Raw genomic sequence first — 6,482 nt, 5'->3', positions numbered from 1 at the left:
CACGTCGACATTGACATACACATTTGGTGGTTTACATTTTGAACATAAACATTTGACATGGTTTACACAATAACACTTGACATTTGGTTTACACATGAACAATTTACATGGTGGATTGGTTTGGGTAAATGATTTAAGTAACGTGGCGTATGTAATATGATATAAACATGGCGGATACGCCGCTGGTACTTCCTATATATAAATGTTTGTATAATATTACATATCGTGGCGTTATCTAAGTCATTTCAGTTTAGACACATTACATTTTACATAAATAACATATTCTTCACAAGACATTATTTTCACAAACAACTTATTTAACTCATTTTACTTGGTTATTCGTTTAACCTTGCACTTATCTATACATATCGTTTGATGTTATCGTTTTTCAAATGGTTTACAAAGCAAAACAAATTACAAGGTTCATGACTGACTGTTATTAAACATTTCTTTAAGCTCAAGTCATGAATCCCATTTTCACAAAAACTATGTATCTCACAGGCATTTTTATGCTGACGTACCTACTTTCACATGTGTTTTCAGGAGCTATTCCATAGGATGATGATCATGACACTAGGGCGGACCTGTGCCTTAGAGACTAAAAACGAAGCTAGACTAGTTTAATCATGTTATAAACTTTGTATTTTCCTGTTTTGAAACAATGGAACACTCTTGTCAATAAATAAAATGTAACTTTAATTTCCATGGTTGTATAACAATTAATTCTGTCCACAACACTCCCCGGCGTTTCCGCCGCGGTTGCATGTTATACGCGGCCGGGGTGTGACAGAAGAGTTGGTATCATAGCCATTGGTTATAGGGAATTAGGTTATTAGTAATGCTTTGACCTAGACTATAACTTTCTAGGACCCTAACACAAGTTATCTTGTGTTTAGAGTTTAAAACATGCACATCACCTATCCTTAGGTGATAACCACAACGGGAACTTCGGTTTCGAATCCGCTTTGAAAATTAATCATCTGTTCTAGGATGATTGATTACTAGGTTTTGAACCCTCTGTTATAAGGTTTTGAACCCTCTGTTATAAGGTTTTGAACCCTCTGTTATATGGTTTTGAACCTCTTTGGATTTCAAAAATCCCGTCAAAGTCTTGGGTTAATAGTGTGAACACGTGCGAACTGGAAGAGTGAATGCCTGTACCCTGGGTTTTCTGTCTAAGGCTAGAGTGTTCGTACAAATCCACATAATCGGACCAGTCACTCTTACCTGGGAACTCTTGGGGTGAGTGTTCACTTATAGGCGAGCATGTCTTCGCGATACACTAATCCTGACCCATTTACTTTGACTAGACATTTCATGTCGCTTATTTGCTTTGCGATGCATAACCGCCATCTTTGCTTTTGTTGATTTTGCTTCATCTCATTCTCTTCATCCAATCATCTCACTCGTTTCATTTCATGTTTTTCTCTTCTAGAATGCCTCCTCGACGCGACAACCAGATAGCTACTGCCGAGCTGGCGGAGATTATTGCGCAGCAGATGGCTGCTCAATTCCCAAATCTCTTCGCTCAATGGAACCAAGCCAACAACAACAACAATGGTACATGCAAATACAAGGATTTTAATTCGGCTAAGCCACTCAAGTTTAGTGGTTCTGAGGGAGCAACTAGGCTTCTTCAGTGGTTCGAGAGCATCGAGAACACTTTTCGCCACGTGCAGTGTCCGGATAATCGCAAGGTCGAGTTTTCTTCAAGCGTGTTTCAGAAGAGGGCTCTTACATGGTGGAATGGGGTTATGAGAGATCAAGGTGCAGAAGTTGCTCTAGCTCAGACATGGGCTGAACTGAGAGCTCTTATGATGAGGGAGTTTTGTCCTCGAGATGAACAACGAGCGTTGGAGAAAGAATTTGATGTTTTGAAGCAAGATAGTGGCGAGCACAGGGCTTATACGGATAGGTTTGAGGAGTTGAGTCTTCTTTGCCCAACTATGGTTACCCCACTCGATAAGGCCATCGAAAGGTACATCGACGGCCTGCCTGACTCAGTACAAGACATTCTCACTGGTAGCAACCCTACCACACTCCGTCAGGCAATCGAGTTATCAGCGACACTGACTGAGTCGCAGATTCGGAAGAATAAGCTACACAGGAAGGGTGACAAGGGCAAGAAATAGTCGGCTGACAAGGAAGATAGCAAGAAAGGTCAAAACAAGAAGGGAAAGGATTCTGGTTCCTCAAGGGGGTCAAGGAAGCGTAAGGCTTCCCAAAACTATGCTGTCACTGCCCAAGCTAACCAGGCAGCTCCCAACCAGCCTCCAGCAAAGAAGCCCTACTCAGGAAGTGCACCTTTGTGCAATCAATGCAACAGTCACCATCAGCCACAACATCAGTGCCGTTTCTGTACAAACTGTGGGAAGTCAGGTCATCTTGCCGATGTTTGTCGGTTTGCTCAGAACCGCGCAGTTCAGAACCCTGCTCAACAGGTTGCTCAGCAACAGGGTCAGGCTGCACGACCAAACTACCCACCAGGTGCATGTTATAATTGTGGGGATCTGACCCACTACAGAAATCGGTGTCCAAGACTAGTCAACCAGAACCAGAATGCAAACCGATATCCGGCACCGGCTCGAGGTCGAGTCTTCAACATGAATGCACAAGAAGCACAAGCAGACAACGAGGTGGTGAACGGTACGTTCTTTATTAATAATCAGCCAGCATCTGTTCTTTTTTATTCGGGTGCCGACAAGAGCTTTGTGTCATTGTCTTTTGAGACAATGCTTCGCGTGTCTAGAACGAAACTAGGTAAACCTTTGACAGTAGAGGTTGCCAGTGGTGAACCCATTGTTCTTAATTCTGTTCTACGCAACTGCCAGTTGAACCATAACGACCATAATTTTCCTATTGACCTCACGCCAATGCAACTTGGAAGCTTCGACGTTATAGTGGGCATGGATTGGTTATCTAAGCATCGCGCAGAGATAGTTTGTTCTGAGAAGATTGTTCGTGTGCCGCTATCGACAGGCGAGATCCTACAGGTTCGTGGTGAGAAGCCTGCCGGTGGTCTCAAACTCATGTCTTGTTTTAAAGCTCGGAAATATCTGCGAAAGCACTATGTGGCTTTCTTAGCACATGTTACAGCAGATAAAGGCAAGGGTAAGACTATTTCAGATATTCCTGTCGTTCGGGATTATTTTGAAGTTTTCCCTGAAGAGTTACCTGGTCTACCTCCAGCACGCCAAGTCGAGTTCCGTATTGATCTCGTACCTGGTGCCAATCCCATTGCCAGAGCTCCATACCGTCTTGCACCATCAGAGATGCAAGAATTATCTAAGCAGCTCCAGGAGCTCTCTGACAAAGGTTTTATCCGTCCTAGCTTTTCACCTTGGGGTGCTCCCGTTCTTTTTGTAAAGAAGAAGGATGGATCTTTCAGGATGTGTATCGATTATCGTGAGCTTAACAAGCTTACCATCAAGAATCGATATCCCCTACCTCGCATTGATGATCTCTTTGATCAATTGCAAGGCGCTTCTTATTTTTCAAAGATCGATCTACGATCTGGATATCATCAGCTTCGTGTACATGAAGAAGATATTCCAAAGACAGCGTTCCGTACTCGTTATGGACATTATGAGTTCACAGTCATGCCATTTGGTTTGACTAATGCTCCTGCTGTTTTCATGGACTTAATGAATAGGGTCTGCAAACCTTACTTAGATAAGTTCATCATCGTTTTTATTGATGACATTTTGATATATTCTAAGACGCGAGCTGAACATGAGCAACATCTTCGTCTTACTCTGGAACTCCTAAAGAAAGAGCAACTTTTCGCCAAATTCTCCAAGTGTGAATTCTGGCTTAAAGAAGTTCAATTCTTAGGACATATTGTCAACGAACAAGGTATTCATGTAGATCCCTCCAAGATCAGTGCGATTAAGGATTGGGATACGCCTACTACCCCTACTGAGGTTCGTTCTTTTCTTGGTCTAGCGGGTTACTATCGCCGCTTCATTGAGAACTTCTCAAAGATTGCAGTTCCTCTAACTGCTCTAACTTAGAAGAACAAGCCATTTGATTGGGGAGTCAAACAAGAGGAAGCATTTCTGACTTTGAAACAAAAGCTTTGCGACACGCCTGTCCTAACATTGCCTGAAGGCAATGATGATTTTGTCGTTTATTGCGACGCATCTAAATTAGGTCTTGGCTGCGTCCTGATGCAAAGAAACAAAGTCATAGCATACGCATCAAGGCAGTTGAAGATACATGAGAAAAACTACACCACTCATGATCTTGAGTTGGGTGCAGTTGTCTTCGCTCTTAAGATCTGGAGACACTATTTGTACGGTACAAAATGTGTGGTTTTCACTAACCACAAAAGTCTTCAACATATCTTCAATCAAAAGGAACTCAACATGAGGCAAAGACGTTGGGTTGAACTTCTAAACGACTATGACTGCGAGATTCGCTACCATCCTGGTAAGGCGAATGTCGTAGCCGATGCATTGAGTCGCAAGGAACGTACTAAGCTTCATTGTGTTCGTGTCCAATCTGTTATTCAAACCGACATCCAAGCACGTATTTCTCAGGTTCAACAAGCTTGTGTTTCACAAGGTTTAATGGATAAGGAATTTCCTTATCACATAACTCCTGCTCTAGAGCTGAAGGACAATGGATCGTATTACTTCATGGACCGTTTGTGGGTCCCAAGCCAAGATAATCTTCGTACCTTGCTTATGGATGAAGCCCATAAGTCTCGTTATTCTATTCATCATGGCTCAGATAAGATGTATAAGGATCTTCGTATTCAGTATTGGTGGCCTGGTATGAAGAAAGACATTGCCTTATATGTATCAAAATGCCTTACTTGTCTTAAAGTTAAGACTGAGCACCAGCGTCCTTCTGGTTTATTGGAGCAACCAGAGATCCCAGTTTGGAAATGGGAAAACATTACTATGGATCTCATTACCAAACTCCCGCGCACAAAGAAAGGTCACGATGCCATCTGGGTAGTCGTTGATCGTCTTACAAAGTCAGCGCATTTCTTGCCAATCCGTGAGGATTTTTCGGCTGACAAACTTGCTCAAATCTACGTGGATGAAATTGTAGCACGACATGGTGTTCCTTTGAACATCATTTCTGACAGAGATGCTCGTTTCACTTCTCATTTTTGGAGAACCATGCAATCTGCTATGGGGTCTCAACTTAATCTGAGCACAGCTTATCATCCGCAAACGGATGGTCAATCTGAAAGAACAATCCAGACACTGGAGGATATGCTTAGAGCTTGTGTGATCGATTTTGGTGGTAGTTGGGATTCACATCTTCCATTGATTGAATTCTCCTACAACAACAGTTATCACTCCAGCATCAACATGGCTCCTTTCGAGGCTCTCTATGGTCGAAAATGTCGTTCACCAGTCTGCTGGAATGAGATCGGCGAGGCTCAGCTTACTGGACCTGCCCTCATTTTAGAGACAACAGATAAGGTTAAGAAAGTTCGTGATAACCTTCAGATAGCTAGAAGCCGTCAAAAGAGTTACGCGGACCTAAAACGCAAACCCTTGGATTTTCAAGTCGGTGATCGTGTATTACTTAAGGTCTCACCTTGGAAAGGTGTGATCAGATTTGGAAAGAAAGGAAAACTTGCACCTAGATACGTTGGACTATTTAAGATCGTCGAAAGAATCGGCAAGGTAGCCTACAGACTTGAGTTACCTCCTGAACTTGGAAATGTTCATCCAACTTTTCACGTGTCCAATCTCAAGAGGTGTTTAGCTGATGAGAACCTCCACATACCGCTTGACGAAATTCGTTTTGATAAAACACTGAAATTTGTCGAGAAACCAGTGGAAATCATGGAACGTGAAGTCAAGTGGCTTAAACGCAAGCGCATTCCTTTGGTCAAGGTTCGTTCGGAATCTAAGCGTGGACCCGAGTTTACTTGAGAACATGAAGATCAAATGAAGGCAAAATATCCGCATCTTTTTCCACGAGTTTCCTCTAAATAAATTTCGGGATGAAATTTCCACAAGTAGGGGAGACTGTAACATTTGTGCCTGTAATCATCATGAACAGTTCAATTATCAATAAAATAATGTTATTTGATCCCAATGTTTGTTTGGTTGTGTTTTGCATTTTTCATGTTTTGACTTTTGTTCAAATTCAAACTCTACATCGCTTTCTGGAGAATTATACGCAAACTGGTGCGTAAACGTACTCAGTTTAATGCGACAAATACTCCGGAACATCAACATATACTCAACATACCTTAAATAACCTTTACATAACTTAGAAATAAGTTTTGAAGGCTTTGGTATAGCAAAAACAAGTTAATTCGCTTACAGGGACTAAACTTGACAAACTGCGGAAGTATGCCAATTTGAACTGTAACGAACATTCCGGAACATTTCCATAAGTTAAACATCCCATAAATATCCTTTACATAGCTTAGAAATAGGCTTTGAGGTGTTTGTTATGCTAAAACAAACTTTTGGATCATTCAGGGACTAAAAGTGTCAAAAAGTGCA

Source organism: Helianthus annuus, chromosome 14 (genome assembly GCF_002127325.2).
Source record: "Helianthus annuus cultivar XRQ/B chromosome 14, HanXRQr2.0-SUNRISE, whole genome shotgun sequence".
NCBI classification, from domain to species: Eukaryota; Viridiplantae; Streptophyta; class Magnoliopsida; order Asterales; family Asteraceae; genus Helianthus; species Helianthus annuus.
Note: the sequence above shows the minus strand (reverse complement) of the source record.